This window comes from Castanea sativa, chromosome 12 (assembly GCF_040712315.1).
Source record: "Castanea sativa cultivar Marrone di Chiusa Pesio chromosome 12, ASM4071231v1".
Taxonomy (NCBI): domain Eukaryota; kingdom Viridiplantae; phylum Streptophyta; class Magnoliopsida; order Fagales; family Fagaceae; genus Castanea; species Castanea sativa.
The window spans coordinates 35,881,429-35,901,908 of record NC_134024.1 but is presented as its reverse complement, the minus strand read 5'-3'; the positions used below and the strand labels follow the sequence as shown (position 1 = coordinate 35,901,908).

General features: G+C 33.6%; 1 pseudogene; it reads right to left on the bottom strand.

The window, feature by feature from the left end:
• Nucleotides 1–1,265: 1,265 nt before the first annotated feature.
• LOC142620594 (uncharacterized) overlaps nt 1,266–20,480 on the bottom strand; it is a 31,155-nt pseudogene continuing 11,940 nt past the window's right edge.

Genomic DNA, 20,480 nt, shown 5'->3' with positions numbered 1-20,480 from the left:
TAGGTTGTGTTTTATCATTCATATGATATCACACTGGTCAAAGTGGTTAGCGACTTTGCGTGGGTGGCATTCTAAAAAACCAAAAAGAAAAAAGACTTGCGTGGGTGAGGATCTTCAACAGTGCAATGCATTTCTAGAGATATTCTATATGGTAATGGGTTTTAAACAATAATTTTTAGTATTTAAATAATAATAACATTTTTAACACATTTTGTATTTCTATAATACTCAAATACGTATTTTCATCTCACTAAAAAATGAACAACAATACTTAAACATTACTACCAATCGGGCCCTAATAGTTTTTATTTTAAATCGTATATTTTTGTTCCTACATTTTGAGGCATATTTGATAGAAAGAAAATTTATTTTTTTGTTTTCAAACAATATAAAATTAATTTTCAAATAAAATTTTTTTTGAAAAATAGTTTTCACTTTTCAAATAATATTTTTTACATTATAAATGTTTGACTCAACATTTTTATTTTTGAAATTTATTATAAAAGAATTACAAAAATTAATGTGTAAAATATATAATTTACTTTTTTTTTGTGAGTAATAATAAGGGAATAATAGAGTTCATGTACCTCATTGTTATGATGGTTTATACTTTAGGGAAATTTCTATAAGTTAAGTTTCAAATAATTTAGTGAATTAGAGCTTTTATAAAGAAGCACCTCTCTTTTAGTCATTTAGCAGCAATTCCAATGGTTAATCTTTTAGGGAACCTTAATCTTGCTTACTAGTTAACACACCCAAATTTGCATTTGGGAGGCTTTATATACTAATTTGACAAATCTTTTCCCCCCAAAAGTAGGTCTAGATAAAATAGAAAGGCTTTTTTTACATTACATATTAGTAAGATCATTGCCAAGAGCCCAGTTTAGTGGTATTTCTGCGTTCCTTTACGAGGAGAACCAAGGCTCAAATCCCCTCTCTTGTTACTGTAAATATAAAACAATAATACACACACACACACACACACACACACTAATAAGACCACCTACATGACAAGTAGACGATAAGCCCCTGTTTTGTTAGCATGTTAAAATTCTTTAAGCTACAATATTATTTACAATTAAGTTAGAAACAATTTTATGACAGAACGAAAGGAGGAATAAAAGAAAAATAAGAAGAAAAAAAGAAGGGAAGGGAGAGTTTGGGGGGAGGAATATGCATAAAAATGTAAAAAGAATAAGGCTTTCATATTCAAAAATAAAAATCATAAACAACAAAAAAAGGAAGAATATGCCACAAACTGATCACTATCTTACAAAAGCCATGTTTTCCTCTGGAATGTAATTTAATCCAGTGCAATTCACACCATGAGCACCATCACATTGCAGAACCCTAGGCTTCCCTTTTCCTGTATTCAACAGTAAAAAACAATTTTAATTATATCAACACTAATTATAATCAAGATTTCTCTGAATGTACCCAGCCACACCTTTCTTCCATCAAATAGACCTCCTCCAGCAAATGGATGAAAGCAAACACATTGACCAGACCTCATCCTCTGCACTTGGAAGCACTCCCATGAGTTCCATATCTGTAACTCTGTAGAGAACTGAGTCTAACAGAGAAATTTTCCAGCATAGTAAAGTAGCAGTTAAAGGAAAATTCATGAAAGGAATCTATTGAAACAAATAAAGCCAAGAAAATGCTGTTACCTCCAAAATAGTGTAATATGTAATGTTGTTTCCCCATCATTGACAACGCTTTTAAGAAGAGAACCATGATGTCGACCATGGGCAAGTCATGTGTACTCAGATGTAGGTGAGAATTGCAAATACAACAAATGCACATGTTCAGCTCATAATAATATGAAGTTTTTTGGTTGTACCAATCCTCTGGGATCTTAGACAACAATGCAAACAGGACACTGAAGTATCAACACTTCAATCAATTAAATAAACCAAATGAACGTTCACAAAGCACGTCAAGATTTAGAACTAGGTTTAGAAGGCAAAGAAAGGACCACCCACAATGGCAGGGGGAGGGGGGGTTGGGGTTGTTTTTTCGCACAATATGCAAAATCCCACGCAAATTTTGAGCATCCTCGATTAAATCCTCTCTTTATAAAATTCATTAATTTGGCTTGTAAAATTCTATGAAACAATCACTTCATATGGCAATTGCATTACTCATACTAATTAAGAGTGTTCAAAATTAAGATAAAGAAGCAAGGGGAAAAAGCAGTATACAAAAACAGACCTATGTCCACTAACATTCAGAATTTGTAACAAAAACATTTTGACATTATTACAAACTTTATGTCATTCCAGAAACAAAAGGGCCAAAGACTTCCCTATTATACTATATAGGTCACCGTTGTAATGAGCAATGTCTTAACCCAGAACTGGACGGTTGGACTACTTAGACTGTTGACCATTCTCTCATTGACCAGTCTTGATTTAGTTCTGGTCAAACTATATTAAACAATTTAAATCACCGGTCAAACTGGTGGATTAAAATTAAACTACAGAGACGTCTTGCGTCCTGCAGTTCCTTTTGAAGCAATGTTAACACAAAAATGTCAATGAACATGGTGTATAAACTTAAACTAGTATAATATATGTGAACAACTCGTGCATAAAACACTGTACTGTGTCACTGGTGAAATTACTGGCACATCATTGAGGTCTCTAAATTTCATTTTTTTCCTATTATGCATACACTTTCTAATAAAAAGTAAACTTTTAAGTAAAAATTAATACATTTGTTGAATAATGGACCAATCGCAATTGCCTAAATTGTTGGATTAGTGACATGCAACCCAGTTGTTTTATGGATCAATGAAGAATTGTGGTTTTAAAAGACTGAAATATGAGAACTTGACACAAATTTCCAGCCAATAGGACAATGATTTCAGATGCACATTCCATTTATCCACGAAAGATAACTGACCTGGATAGAAGTCAAACCCTGAGCAGCTCTTATGGCTTGTGATGCAAGCACAAAACCAAAGTTGCAAAAGTAAAATAGACAAGTTCATAATGGACACACCAACATAAAAATTTAACAGGAAAAACAATAACATAAGGGAAATGTTGAATGCATGACAAGAGTTGATGATGGGAATGAAGCTTTATGCTGCCTTCTCAAGAGAATAAGTGCAAAGCTTGTATATGACTTGGTAAGCTGAGACCGGATGTTGTGTTAGGGATGTTCTAGCTCCAGGATCTTGATGGATTAGAGTCTGATATCCTGGATCAGCCTCTATATGAGGAAGAGTGCATGCAACACATGTCGCTAAAAATCTCCTACAAGGCGAAAAATGGGCACTCATTTCACTTCAAATACAATTGCAGCCCAAAAAAATGTTAAATGCAACACCCTATTTAAAATGACATCACTCCTAATAAAGAATATTGCATGTCCATAAAAATGGTTGCCTTTGTCCAAAAGAAAATGCAATAGATATTTGAAAATTGAAAGCCATGCTATGGCACCCTTTTTTTTGGTTTGTTAAGTTACACACATACACACACACACACACACTCAATGGGACTTGGACCCATGACCTCACCCATACCACGACACTAATACCCATTACAATACTAAAGCACCGTAACAGTTGTATCTGAATATTAAAATTTCCTGCTTACCTACATAGGACGGCATGGGGTAAGGTAAGCAACATCTTTCAGCATTAAATGGGGAAAAATGATTTTCAACATCATGTGGCCATACCCTTAGCTTCACAGTTCAAGGTAGCTCTACAGTAGCTACAACAACCAGTGAGGTGGTGATTTTTGACTGGATTCATGTGAAACTTTGCTAGTAATTTTGTGAAAGTTATTTATGAATGAAGGTTCATGTGACATCTTATGATACCAAGTTTGCATGTATGCTAGAAGAGGAATGATCAAATATAGTCTAGAAATACCGTACATTTAGTTTGCTTATTGGCTATTGCAGAGCACTAGCACAAGGGTGATATTGGGGCTAGCACGGAAAGACAAAAATGTATGCCTCTGATTGACACTGAGTCTCTCTCTATGGGTCGGGCTCAACACTTCAGCCTACACAATCACGTAAGCTTGCAGCCGCTGCAGGGTTTGATGCGCAACTGTGCATTTTGTGTGTTAAAGAATAGAAACATAGTTAGAGAAATCCTATCTAATTTTGTTGCACTAACATGGGAATTTGACAATAACGTTTACTTCAAAATTCAAATAAACCACTCCACCCTCGTTATACTTACTCTTTTCTTTATAAAATTGAAACAATCAACTACATTACACCCTCATTAAATGCTATTATTTTCTTTTTACCTCTTTTTTAATTCTTAGCCATATGCATGACAACTCTAAGAAATATACTGATCAATATATGATGGATAAAAACTAATGTCATTTTATGAACAAAAAAAAAAACTATTTCATGTTATGAGAGTTTTTTAAATTTAAAATAATATTAATTAGGACTTGCTTTTTTTAGAGTGTTAAATAGGTTGTATTTGTGTCATCTTTATGTCAATCTAATACAAACTATTTATTAAGCTTGTCAAGTAGGTAATGTTGTTATTGTTGTGTCACCCTATTTCATTTAGGTACATATTTAAAAGATAAAAAAATTGTGTGATCTTAGTATTACTCATAAGCACGTCTCATTTTCTTGAACAATGTGGTATTATTCTTGGTGGATCTTTGTTACTTTTGTGGATTTTTTTTTTTTGTGTGGTGTATGTGTGTTTTTACTTCCCCACCATTTTTTTTGTTTGTAAAAGAACATAATGAATGTGTTTCAACTTTCAACTGCAAGTTGAAACTTGCAAGTGGGTTTTCAATGGATCATAAAATTGGCTCTCTTGTTTCTCTATTTTATTGGGCTGCATGCAGCATGGGGTTCTAAGACTCCTAACTACTTGATGAGTTTTCTCTTGCTTGCCTTTGTACGTTTGTTGCCGATGGGTATAAACGGTATAGTAGAAGAACCTCATTGAAAAATTATACTCTAAACTTAAATTAAATAAAATAGAGAATCCAAGAAAGACTCATCAATTGTGCTTAGCGTAGTGGTTAACGTGTCGATATTCTGTTTTTGAAAGAGGGGATCCCAGGTTCAATTCACATGGCTTTAAAAAAAAAAAAAAAAAAATATATATATATATATATATATATATATATATATATATATATATATATATATATATTAAAGATAGGCTGAAACCAAGCGCACCTTCTCTCTCATTTTTCTCTCTATCAAGCCCTTCCTAAAACATCATCTTTCTCATTTTGCTCTCTCACTTCAAGCCCAAAACGTCATCTTTCTTTCTATTTTTTTGCTCTCCACAAAATTTTTCAATGAAAACGTTCTGAATCCTTCAACTGCTCAACAAAGCAGTGGTTGAAGAAATGCCCTTTTTACGTCAAAATACTGTCACCGTTTTTGTGCACCAGGAAGATTTGTCGGAACATAACCTAACCGCAAACGATTTGAAAATATTTTTTTCAAAAAAAGTTGACGGAGGCGGATTTGCTAAAAAATCAACACTTGCCATGACCACCTTGGAAGACACAGTGAAAGTGCCTTCCGTAGTGGAATCTTTACTTGCGGTGGGTTTAACCACAACGGGCATGAAGTTGTGGGAAACCATTAAACTTAAGAGTCCTGACATTATGCTGGTAAGTCTTCTAGTTAGTTAGTTAGTTTGTTTGTTTGTTTCGATTTTTTTTTGCATTTCTAATAAATTTTAAGCTTAATCTAATCTAATGCTTTCTTAATTTTCATTGTTAGGTACCAAAAATGATGGATGGACTGGGACAGAGAAAAATGAACCAAGACCTAGCTTTGTCACCACCTACTCGACGATATTGCAGATCCATAAGAAGGTGGTTGGCTGCCGACCGCCTGGGTTGATTGGTCCAACCACAAAGAAAGAAGATACCTACAAGTTGCCAAGTTTTGACGACTACTAATGAGGTAACTTCTCAAAAATACTTCCTTTATAGCAAAAGTTATTTAGGGTTTTTGGTTTTTTATTTTTCGGTTTTTGGTGTCTCCTATCTTGGATGATTGCTTCTGTTTTTTAGGATAATTCTGTTTTTGAGGATGAACTCAATGGCATGTAACTAATCAAACCTTGCTATGAGATTTCTATTCTTGTTTAGTTTTAATATATATTCATTTTCACCAAAAAAATAATACATATATATATATAATAAATACATTAACTTAATTACATTTGTAAGATTCCGATGTGGTGCATTAAAAAAATCAAACTATATAAAAACAATACTATAGAAGGTTACTAACTTTGTCACCATGAAAAGAACTTCACTATGCATTTATGTTCTCTCTAATTTAAATTTTGAATAAACTTAAGGAGCTTTTCTTAATCTTAAGTATTGTACTTTGACTTCTTAATTTAAATTCAAATACACACACACACACACACACACACACACACACACATAAACGAAATTATCTTCCAGAGGATACTAAAATTTACTAATGTAACTCAATGACTAACATAATACAATAACATAATTAAATTTAGTTAGAGAATTTTAGACATCTTACTTAAGGGACTATGTTTAAGTTTTTTTTTTTTTTTTTTAGAAGATTACATTTAAGTTATCTCTATCAAATTGTACAATTTACTCTTTCGAAGTATATAATAAAAAGGAAATAACATAAGATTCTTGGCTGTTGTATCTGGACTGGGGCTGGCAAATGGTAAAATTTTATGGACATTCACGACATTAGGGTAGGGTGAATGGGTGATGCCAAATGTCAAGTTAGGGCGTGAGGGAATGAGAGTAGTCTCCTTAAAAAAAGACTAGCTTCTATGCACAAGGGCCACCACTAACACCGCCACTGGCACAAAATAAACAATGCCCTTAAGGACACGGTACCTATCAAAACATATGCTACTCCCTGCACACTGGTTTTACAATGAGATATGGAGGACACTTTCTACATCTATTACAATTAATGAATTTGACAACAAAAATTTTGGAGGTTATAAATTAAATGAGACTTGCATGTGCAGGGTTATATGGTCAAATTAACTTTGTCTTAGTTTGTACTGGAGCTAGCAGGGAAAGACAAAAAAGGTGTGCTTTTGCAGGAGGTGGTGCCTCTTAGGGGCTGGGTTCAGCACTTCAGCCATCACAGTCACGTATGCTTGCTGTTGCTGCAGTAGGGTTTGAGGCGCTGCATTTTGTGTGAAAACAAAGTTGGTAGGGAAACCCTTCCTTTCTTGTTGCACTAACATGGGAATTTGACAATGACGTTTACTTCAAAATTCAAACAAACCTAAAACCACTCCACCATCGATATACTTTTTCTTTTCATTAAAAAATTGAAACCATCAACTGCAGTACACCCTCATTAAATGCTATTATTTTCTTTTTACCTCTTTTTTAATTCTCAGCCCTATGAATCCCACCAAGGATGCATGACAACTCTAAGAAATATTCTCATCAATATATGATGGACAAAAACTAATGTCATGAAAAAAAAACTATTTCACGTAATGAGAAACAATATTAATTAGGTTTTTTAAAAAAAATATAGTTTAATGGGTTGTATTTGTGTCACCTCCATGTCAATCAGATACAAACTGTTTATTAAGCTTGTCAAGTGAGTAATATTGTTATTGTTGTATCATCCTACTTTATTATGGTTTTTTTTTAATTTAATTTAATTTAATTTTTTAACTATTATCGGGAAAGGTCATGACACAATTATTTAATTGGTCATGTTTGGGTTAAGCTATACCAGCAAAATCACTAATTCAATATCTAGTACAAGAGCCATGCTTCCATTACAAATATAAAATTTTCGTTCTCAGCTTGTTACCTTAAATTACAAAACTTTAAAGAGGAATTTTAAGCCTTAAAATTTAGTTAATGCTAATAAGTTAATGCAAATAAGTTATCATTTTGCCTTTAGAAAAATTCAAAAATTACAAAACTAAAAAAAAAAAAAAAAAAAAAAAAGCTTTTTTCTGTACAAGCCGGTACATCCAGTACCGGCTGGTATTGCTTGAGATGGGCCGGTATGGCCAGTACATGGCCGGTGCAGCCAGTATCTAAACCGGTACAAAACATTGGTGTTTCGATACCGGTATACATATTGGTAAGGTACATACCGACCGGTACATCCAATACCGGTATGGTATCAACTACACTGTTTTCTTCTCCACTTTCAGTTTTTTTTTTTTTTAATTTATTTAAATGATGGCTTCTCTTCTTCCAAATTTGTAAAGGCCAAATCTCGAATTTCAATAATCACTCCTATCATTCCTTCTTCTCCTATTCTATAGACTTATCCTATTTTGCATCCCCCCCCCCCCCTCCCCCCTAAAAAAAAGGGTTAAAATCACAACCACAAGGTCTACCTTTCGTACCCACTCCTCCCATTCCCAAGACCAACATACGAAAGAAAGCTCTATGATACGACTCTCTCCAATCCCAACTCCATGTGTGCCATTAGGGCTTTTATGGGGTTATTATTGTGACCTCAAACCATGTTACTGCTCAACTACTTTGCACCCATTTTATCTAGGTACATATTTAAAATTTCAAAAAATGTATTCTTTATCAATATTCATTTTTGTGTAGAAAAATGCGAAGACCACATATTTTACACAATTGTGGCCACAACTTGCCATGTGAAGAGTTGTGAGTGAAAGAGGTGTGGTGGATCCATGAGTGTTCATACCTCTACCACTCATAACTCACTAGGTGGCAAGTTGTGACAAAATTATGTAAAATCATGTGGTCTTGGTATTACTCATAGGTCATATCTTGAACAACATGGTCTTGTTTTCTTGAACAATGTGGTTTTATTTTTTTATGGGTCTTTGTTACTTTCGTGTGGTTTTTATTTTTTATTTTTTATGTCTGTGTCATGTGTGTATTTTTACTTCACCACCATTTTTTATTTTTTATTTGTAAAAGAACAGAATGAATAGTATGTGTTTCGTTAACAAAAAAAGAAGAACAATAGTATGTGTTTCAACTACACGCGGCAAGTTACAAGTTGGTTCTCAATAAATCATAAAATTGGCTCTCTTTATTCTCTATTTTATTGGGTTGCATGCAACGTGGGGTTCTAAGGCTTTTAACTACTTGATGAGTTTTCTCTCACTTGCCTTCGTATGTTTGTTGCTAATATAAACTATATAGTCGAAGAACCTCATTTAACACCCACCCCATCTATATTATAACCACATTGTAAAATTCTGACATAGTACATTAAAAATTCAAATATAAAAACATTACTATAGAAGGTTCCCAACTTTGTCAACTTTATAAGACCTTCACTATGCATTCATGCTCTCTATAATAAATTTGAATAAATTTATAGAGGTTTTCTTAATCTTAGATATTGTTCTTTGACTTCTTAAATTAAAATTCAAACATACATACATACATACATACATACATACATATATATATATATATATATATATATATATATATATATGATTGTATTGACTAATCTAATATAATATAAAAAAAATTACTCCAAAAGTATTCAAAAATTCACTAATGTAACTCAATAACTAATATAATACAATTGCATAATTGAATTTAATTAGAAAATTTAAGACACCATACCTAAGTAACTATATATGTTTAAGTTATATTTTACCAATTTATACTTAACTCTTGAAGGAATAAAGCACCGAAAATAATTAAACAAAATCAATTCAAACAAATAAAAAGGAAATAACATAAAATTCTTGGCTCGTAAAATTTTATGAACGGTCAAGATATTAGGGTGATGCCAAGTGTCGAGTTAGGGTGTGTGGGAATGGTAGTGGCACCCTAGAAAAAAAAATGGCTGGTTTTCATATTATCTAAATTCAAAATATATATAAGCTTTATCCACAGAGACTAGACTGCTTCTCCCTTCTCAGGCTGGTTTTGCATCATTAATTGCATCTACACATGAGACTTGGAGGACACTTATATAGATGAATTAAATGAGGCATGCATGTGTGGGGTCATATGGTCAAATTAACTTTGTCCGAGCTTGTCCTTTACTCACTGTACTCGGCCTAACGAAGGCTGAGCTTATCTAGGCTTGCATCTGTGTGACTTTTTTTTTTTCTTTTTTTTTGCCTTAGCATCATGGATTTAGGGTTCTTTTATTTATTTATTTTGATGAGTATTTGGGGTTCTTTTAGAGTACTTGGAATCTTGGACAGATGATGGATTCGAAATGGGAGCTATGAGATTCCATGAGATTTAAATTTAAGACCATTTGGGACTTATATAGTACATGGTAGGAATTAAACTTATATAGATAACTGCTTTGGAATACACATGCAAGGCACTTGTTGCGAATTTAGTGAGAAAATTAAGATGTAATTTTTATTTTTGAAAGAAGTACAAAGTTGTGTATTTAAATTTAGAATAGCTATTTAACACTCCCTAGGCCAGCGATTTACCCCACTATGGACTCACCCATTGCGAACAGTGACCTATTTGCTAAATGTAATATTTACTCAGTAAATATTATACTAAGAATGATAATAAATATCATTATCTTCTAACAATAAACAACTTAGTTTTGATAAAACATTGTTACAATATATAAAATTTCGCAATGAATGATAATATATGCTACAATTGAAACTCTTAATCAAATGAAATACCTACAATCGTTTACAATGAAGATTTTGTTATCCATACTTCTTTCTTTATTATCATATTTTATGAGCAGCATAACTAATATGATGTTTAACTTAAGTTTTAATATGAAAAGCCCTTTTAAACAAGAAAATAAATTAAAAAAAGAAGATAACAAAAGAAAATTTTTGGGACATAAAATTCAAAATACACGAAGAAATTTTTTGGGACATTAAAATCTCGTGGGGTGTATTTTATACATTGCACAATAGAATATTCTAGAAATCATAAAAATTTCATTAGGGTTTATCTAAGGGTGTAATAGTAGGGGTATATGCTCCTTTATAAAATATAAAGGTGGAAAATCTTCAACTTTAAGTTAGGGAATGAATGAAACTAACCCAAACTTAAAAGGGTGAAAGTGCTTTTTTGTCTCTTTTTATTTGTGTATAAAACTATGTGTGTGTGTGTTTAAACATTAAAAAATGTGTTATAAAAAAATGTAGCCCTAGAAAATTGTGTATAAAACAATGAATTTTGGTTCAACAAAACTAACTAATCCAAATAAAATAAGTATAGCAATGCAAGGAAATTTCACGATATTTTTACAATACTTTTATTTTTAGCAATGATGGATCCTAGTCTAATATTTTATTTTCACAATAAATTTTAGATGGTAAATTGTTACTGGTTCTAAACTGTGCATTTAAAAAACAAATAAACAAACACGCAAATTGAAGAAAATTGTGCTTGAAACAATGAACTTCGGCTTAGCAAATTTACTAAACCAAAAAAGAAGCCTAGAAACACAACACAATATCATAGTATCTTTTATTTCCAACTGTGGTAGGTATTGGTCTGATATTTTATTTTTTTATGTTCACGATATTTTTCCAACAAATCTTAGATAATAAATTGCTACTGGTTTTAAATTGGAACCACCACTTTAAATTGTATATTAAATACAAAAAAAATAAGAAAACCGCACTTTAAAATGGTGCTTAAAATAATGAATTTTGACTCACTCAATTTGACTAGAATAAAAAAGAAGTCTAGGAGCACAAAAAAATATCATAACATTTCCACGATACTTTTATTTTTAGCAGTGATAGAACCTGATCTGATGTTTTATTATTTTATTCTAGAAAAATGTTACGTTTACAATATTTTCACAACAATTTTTTGATAACAAATTGTTACTGGTTTTAAATTGGTCTCATTACTGATATCATTTTTTTATCCATCAAAAATACCTTTCCATTTAAGATTTGTTTTGAAATTATTGTGAAAGTTTTTGAACTTGACATTTTCTTTTACTTCGATCTATAAGGAATTGATTTCTCAGCATTTGTGAAAATATTGTAACAACAACAAGATATTATAACATTTTCACAATACATATGTTTTCAATTGTAGTTGGTCCTAATCTCATATTTTATTATTTTGTTTTAAATAGTAAAGAATTAACACATCAATAATCGTGAAAATATTGTAAGAATATTTTGAGTCAGTACAGCAATATTGTGTTGGCACATCCAAATATTTAAAAAGCCAGCTCAAGCAAAACGGTGAGTTTTGCCTCGCTAAGTTGAATAAACCAAAGACTATTGTAGATGGAGCCATTGGCTCTTTTTCATATAGTTAGTAGAATTCTATGACCTAAAACATTAAATTGCTTTAGTTTATTCTCCAACAAAAAAAAGCTTTAGTTTATGAGATGGACTTGAATACAATTTATCATAGTAATAAAATACAAATAAAGTTATTAAATGGCAAACATTAACAAAATTTTACTAAAAATATGTCTTAAAAAATTTATACAACTTTCAAATGATTTTTCACCATTTTCACAAGATTATTGGAAAATAATAAAGCATAAACAAGTGTAAAATATTTGTCTTTAGTAATCTTTCAAATAGAAAATGTCTAAAATTAAATCATTTTTAACATAAATTTATAAATTGTATATTCCCATGTAAGCATAATTCTTAAACAGGTAATAAAATTATCAAATAATAATAAATTAATCAAACAATAATAGATTAGGTGAGAGGCATTATGATAAATTGAAAAATTCTACTCTAAACTAAAAATAAATAAAATAGATATGATGAAATACACGTTAAAGGCGCTCAACGCAGTGGTTGGCGTGTCAGTATTCTTATTTTGAAAGAGGGGATCAGGTTTTATTCCTCTCATTTTTCACATCTTTTATTCACCTTCTCTCTCATTTCTCTCTCTCATACTCACTCTCTTTTCTTTTATACTCGTACTATGTGTAGGCTTTAAGTCTATCACCTTCTACTCTTTCACCTTCTACTCTCTTATCTTTCATACTCATACTCTCTCTCTCTCTCTCTCTCATTTTTCACATCTTTTATTCACCTTCTCTCTCATTTTTTTTTTCTCTCATACTCACTCTCTTTTCTTTTGTACTTGTACTCTCTGTGTGTAGGCTTTAATCTATTACCTTCTACTCTATTTTCTTTTATACTCATACTCTCTCTGTGTAAGCTTTCTCTTATTTTTCTCTCATAGTTCAAGTCGTTTATCTTCTCTCTCATTTTGCTTTCTTAGTTGATACCCTTAGATCAAATATTACAAACACCAAAAGCTACAACCCTCAAAACATTAGCTTCTCCTACATTGTCAACCTTAACCTAAAAAAATGAAAAGAGTCTCTCCTCACTCTGCCAATGCAGTGTACAGAATACTTCATTTCTGTTGGGGATTTGAAGCATCCGTACAGACTTCTACAACGGTGAAAAGAGGGTCTGTTACCATAGGAGTTAATGGAGAGGATTTAGTGGCTAGGAAAGTCACAAAAGAAGAGCTCAAATAGGGCTTTGAAGGTGGTGGTTATGAGAAGCTAGCCACCATCTCTTTGGTAATGGCATCCATTCAATCGGTTGCCAATCTCACTGCCGTGGCTTCCTCCCATGCTACTGATGGCCCGGAGGAGACCCTTTCAGGTTTGATTCACATGGCAAAACTGCAGGATTCGTCAATTAAACTGGTATTTTCTCATTTTATTTTTTCTTCTTACATTTTTTTTCCTCAAAAAAACCCCATTTTTTAACTTTTTATTTTTACCGTGTAGGATAAGGAAGCTTCTGATTTGCTTCATGGGGTCTCCGAGCTTAAAAGGGATGTTATCCTAAGCTCTATGTTAACTTATGCTAGTGAAGTGCTCGATAATTTGAAGATGGAAGAGAAAATGAAGAGAAATGCGGTGAAAGCAGGCGATGGAGATACAAAGAAAATGGGAGCTGGAGGTGGGGACGAGAACAAAGAAGATGGCAATGGCAATGGAAATGGCAGCTGTAGCTCAATTATATGGGGTATTTGGGAATCTGTAAAGGACTTTTTTAAGAATACATAGGGTTTTCTGTTTTTCTTTTAACTATTCTACTTTAAACCAATAGAAAGTTTAGGTATTCTGAATGCATGTATAGTTTTCTTCAGCTTCTATCTATGCTCTTAATTTTGTGGTAGAATGCAACCTAAAAGTGCGCATAGATGCTTTTAAAGCTCTTGCAGCTCAGATACTTTTTAATTTTGCGAAAGTTGTTTTCCTGCTTAGATACTTTAATATGAGTTACTTTTTAATTTTGTGAAAGTTGTTTTCCTGCTTAGATACTTTAATATGAGCAAGTCTGTAATATGTTTTCCTGGAAATGTATGGTTATATTTGGATCAGTCCTGATGCTATTTTAGCAGTTCTTGAACTTTTTTTTTTTTTTACATATTTTATGAACGCATTTCCACAACTTTAACCTTACTAAATGCTCTCATTAATCATTCAAATTTTTAGTGTTGTAAGCCTAGGTAATTACCATACTAGATTTGCCTATTGTTTTTCAAGAAGCTGGGTTGTAGTTTGAATAATTTCTTACACTATTTTAAACTAATAACAACATTGATTATCCTTTCAAAAAAAAAAAGTGTTACAAAGTTTTCAACATCTTTTTCAAATTTTGGGATTTTTGTTTGGTTGCTACTATTTTTATTCCAATTTTAAAGTGATTTAATATCATATTTTAAACGAGTTTACACAGCATGCTTTTTTTTCTTTTTTTAATTTTGATTATTAATTATAATTTTTTTTTTTAATTTGAGAAACACACACATATAGGGGAATATATAATGTTAGTTTTTAAGATTTGCACATTGATTGGAAATAATAAATAGCGGGGGGTTGGAGGGGTTAAGGTGTCTTTAGGAATTAAATTAATAGTTTTTGAAGTGTCTTAAATCTTGATGATATTAATCCAAATTTCATAATATATTATCCACTAAATAGAAAGGAATATGAAAAGTGTCCATTTCTTACCCTAGCTTGTCAATTCTTTTTTGTTTCTCAAAAAAAAAAAAAAAAAAAAAAACAAAAAAAGAAGAAGAAGAAAGCTTGTATGAAAACCTGTAAATTTGAAAATTGGGGAATTATTGTATTGAATTTATATTATGGCAAACAAAAATGTTGTTTTTTCTTTTCTGTCATTATCAACAAAATTGTTTTGAACATCATTAAAAGAAAAAAGAGCACATATTTTTTCTAATTTTTCTTAAATAATGGTTTATTTTGAAATTTCTAATACTACCTATATAAAAATGAATTTTTTATCAATGGAATTTGTTACGGGTATCCATCATATGCCTATTGTATCATTATATTGTGTAGACTGTAGACTGCCCAGAAACAATAATGACACGCTAATGTAAGCATAGTGGTTATTGTAGGAGTACTGGTAACTAAGTGGCTCTAGTTCCTCGCATAAGAACTTTTTTGTGTTTGCTTTTTTCTCAAGAAAGTAGTCAATCAAATCTGATCATCAGTTGTCAAATAATGCCACTGGAGATACATTGGTTTAGTTCCATAAAATACATTTTTTTTTTAATTATTTGACTGCGTCTTTCACTCTTTTGAATTGACAAGCTATCACGTCAAATTTATTTATTATTAAAAGTAAAACATCTGTTTTTATATTTATCAAATTTAGATTGTGTTTTATCATTCATATGATATCACACTGGTCAAAGTGGTTAGCGGCTTTGCGTGGGTGGCATTCTTTTAGTCCTACTTGGCTTTGTGGTCTGATGAACAATTAGCCACATTATAAAGCCTAACCCGAGGAAACAAAGAAGCCCAGTTAGTAGATACCAAGGCCCGGTCTAATCTCTCACAGACCCACCAACGCGCCCCCAACCTCCTACTGCAAGTGAATTCTGGACCCACAAAGCCCACGTCTCTAAGTTTGCTTTGTTGATAGCTGAGGAGAAGGTCTTCATCTGCCATTCAGGTTTCTCACCTCCTCCTACCTTTTCTCCCCTATGGATTATCAGCTTGAAATCTCCCATGCAAACCCAAGGCAGCCCACTCCTTGTACTCAAGTGCACTAGCAGCGCCCAAGACTCGCCTCTTTTGCTGGTTTCAGGGTGGCCATAAAACCCGGTAAAACACCATTTCTTATTTCCTCCGTCCTCCATAATGATCACATCTATGTGTCTAGGAGAGAAAGTTTGCACCTCTACTAACAACGAATCTTTCCATAAAAGGGCTAAACCTCCACTCCGGTGGACGCTAGGGACAATCATGCCATGGCTTCTATCCAACTTACGCTTAATCTCCACCATTTCCTCCACATTAAGCTTGGTTTCCATTAGGAAAACCAGGGTGGGATTTTCCTCCAAAACTATTTTTTGGAGAGTGCCAACTGTCCAAGGGTTCCCAAGCCCTCAACAGTTCCAACATATAGCACTCATTGTTCCCGGTGGGCTGCACCGTAGCCGCCGCCGATCTCATTTTTGTGGCCAGCAACTTACCAAACGCAGCAACTTCCTCTTTTAGCTTGGGTCTCTTCCCAACCTCAACATTCTCCATAATTTCTTCCAAGAGAGCCCGTGACTTTCGTTTAGGACCCGCAACTATCTCCTCCACCTCCATACGGTTTATCTCCTTCATGACGTTCCCCTTTTGCATTTTGGACGTACCCACCCCCAAGTTTTCTTTCTCAGTCTTATTTGCATGTGCATAAGGCTTTGTTCGGGTTGGGCTCCTAGCTTTTTTGTTCCTTCCTCGTGCAGTTGCACATGGTAACTTAGGCCTAAGTAATAATTGCGCCTCCACTACTTGAGCCGGTGGATATTTTAAATCAACAAACCCATCATCAGCCTTAGTTCGGCCCAAAGCACCATCAGCCCATTACTATTTAGCCCATGCCCAAGTCCATGCGTTGAGTCTTCCCCTCCCCAAACTTCCTTCTTGTTCGTTGACACCTTCACCTCGAATTCTAGTTCCCGTACCTTGTGAGCCTTCCCTACGTTACATCCCGTGTCAGCTTTACCAGATATCTCGGCATCAAGCTCTCTCAGCTACTCCTCGAAGTCCGGTTTTTCTTTTCCCTCGGTCAGCTTTTCCTTGATTCTCCCGCTTTCTAGTTTCCAACCTTCTATGTCAGCCCTATCTATGATGGTCTCCGCTGCACTGTGGAATTAACGGCGCACAGCAGGACCTGCCGTTTGTTGCTTCGGCTGCAACGCGCGTTCCGATAGCCCCACACTTGACTGCCTAAGGCTTGCTTTCTCTCCAGTTTACTGCCCGAGCACCACTTGCGTTTTCTATAGGGATGGACGGCACGCATCCAAGGACCATATTGCTTGTCCTCTGCGTTCATCGAACCTACACTGCGGAGCCAATCTATGCACTCCTTCTCATCATGGTCCAATCTTCCACACAAGTAGCAAAAAATGGGTAGACATTCATACTTGAACTCAACCCACTGTGGGTCTGAGCCCCCCATACGCACCTTCCTTCCCCGGCTTAAAGGTTGCGAAATATCCAATGTTACACTAATCCTCAGATAGCAGCCCAAACTAAATCCTTCATCCCTTACATCCACCTTTTCTACCTTTCCCAAGATTCCTCCAATACTCAAACCCGCCTCCCTTGTCTGGCACAAGGTTGGTAAGCCATGAATCTGAACCCAAAATGCAGCTTTGTGAAAGGTTAGAGTAGAGACTGACTCACTCATCTCAAGCTTATGCAGCAGAAGGATGTACTTGTCAAAGGAACACGGCCCTTGTAATAGAACCCTATCTAGATCTTCCTTCTCCTGAAACAAAAAAAGCACTCTGTTCTCTCCCATATCGCTGACCTCAAAGTCTCTCTTTGTTCTCCACACTGATCGTAATCCCCGCCCTATAGCTTCTAAGTTCACTCTTCGTTTGGTACAAAATTTCCCCACCAACACCAAACCTTGGTCTACCCCTGGGGGGGCAAGATGTACTTCGCTTCCTTCCCTCTCCGAAAGATTAAGGTTCGCACACTTGTTTGTGATTGCATCCATTCGTGCGTAAACTCTAAGTTCCACCGCCTGAGCAGAGAAAGAAAATTGCCTAAAGGCAAAGAAGTTTCACCCCTAGGCTTCACTGAAGCCTAGAGAGAAAAAAGTTAAGGCAACCAACATTTGTAAAGATTGATGATGCCTACAAATAGGGAATTTTGAACAGACAGTCATTCCTTCTTCTCTTACTCTATAGACTTATCCTATTTTACTTCCAAAAAAAAAAAATGTTAAAACCACAGCCACAAGGTCTACCTTTGGTACCCACTCCTCCCATTCCCAAGACCAACATACGAAAGAAAGCTTTATGATACGACTCTCTCCAATCCCAACTCCATGTGTACCATTAGAGCTTTTATGGGGTTATTATTGTGACCCCAATTCATATTACTGCTCAACTACTTTGCACCCATTTTATTTAGGTACATATTTAAAATATCAAAAAATTTATTCTTTATCAATATTCATTTTTGTGTAGAAAAATACTAAGACCATATATTTTACACAATTGTGGCCACAACTCACCATGTGAAGAGTTGTGAGTGAAAGAGGTGTGGTAGTAGATCCATGTGTGTTCATACCTCTACCACTCATAACTCACTACATGGCAAGTTGTGAAAAAATTATGTGGTCTTAGTATTACTCATATGTCATATCTTGAACAACGTGGTCTTGTTTTCTTGAACAATGTGGTTTTATTTTTATGGGTCTTTGTTACTTTCATGTGGTTTTTTTTTTTTTTTTTTTTTATGTATGTGTCATGTGTGTGTTTTTACTTCACCACCATTTTTTTTTTTTTTGATTTGTAAAAGAACAGAATGAATAGTATGTGTTTCGTTAACAAAAAAACGAAAAGAAAAAAGAATAGTATGTGTTTCAACTGTAAGTGGCAAGTTGCAAGTGGGTTATCAATAATTCATAAAATTGGCTCTCTTTATTCTCTATTTTATTGGGTTGCATGCAGCGTGGGGTTCTAAGACTTGTAACTACTCGATAAGTTTTCTCTCGCTTGCCTTCGTACGTTTGTTGCAAATGGGTATAAATTGCATAGTTGAAGAACCTCATTTAACACCCACCCCATCTATATTATAATTACATTGTAAGATTCTGACATAGTACATTAAAAATTCAAATATAAAAACATTACTATAGAAGGTTCCCAACTTTGTCAACTTTGGAAGACCTACACTATGCATTCACGCTCTCTATAATAAATTTGAATAAATTTATAGAGGTTTTCTTAATCTTAGATATTGTTCTTTGACTTCTTAAATTAAAATTCAAAATACATACATACATACATACATATACATATACATATAGATATGATTCTATTGACTAATCTAATATAATATATAAAAAATTACTCCAAAAGTATACAAAAATTCACTAATGTAACTCAATAACTAATATAATACAATTGCATAATTGAATTTAATTAGAAAATTTAAGAAACCATACCTAAGTAACTATGTTTAAGTTATCTTTTAACAATTTATACTTAACTCTTGAAGGAATAAAGCACCGAAAATAATTAAACAAAATCAATTCAAACAAATAAAAAGGAAATAACATAAAATTCTTGGCTCATCAAATTTTATGGACGGTCAAGATATTAGGGTGATGGCAAGTGTCGAGTTAGGGTGTGTGGGAATGGTAGTGGCATCCTACAAAAAAAAAAAGGGCTGGTTTTCATATTATCTAAATTCAAAAAATATATATAAGCTTTATCCACAGAGACTAGACTGTTTCTCCCTTCTCAGGCTGGTTTTGCATCATTAATTGCATCTACACATGAGACTTGGAGAATTATGCTAGGACCACATAAATGGCCACAATATTGTGCACAACTCGCCATATGGCAAGTTGTGATTAGCAAAAGTGTGTCCTCATATAGTCCACTAACACACCTTTGCCAATCATAACTCACCATATGGCGAGTTGTGGCACAATATTGTGGCCATTTATGTGGCCCTAGCACAACTGAAGACTTGGAGGACACTTATATAGATTAATTAAATGAGGCATGCATGTGTGGGGCCATATAGTCAAATTAGTTTTGTCCAAGGTTGTCCTTTACTCACTGTACTCGGCCTAACGAGGGTTGAGCTTGTCTAGGCTTGCATGTGTGTGATTTGTTTTTTGCCTTAGGATCATGGATTTAGGGTTCTTTTATTTATTTATTTTGATGAGTATTTGGGGTTCTTTTAGAGTACTTGGAATCTTGGACAGATGATGGATTCAAAATGGGAGCTATGAGATTCCATGAGATTTAAATTTAAGACCATTTGGGACTTATATAGTACATGGTAGGAATTAAAACTTATATAGATAACTAGTTTGGAATACACATGCAAGGCACTTGTTGCCATACATAAATTGTGAAAATATTGTGACAACAATAAGATATTATAACATTTTCACAACACATATGTTTTCAATTGTAGTTGGTCCCAATCTCATTATTATCTTGTTTTAAATAATAAAGATTTAACACCTCAATAATCGTAAAAATATTGTAAAAATATTTTGAGTCAGTACA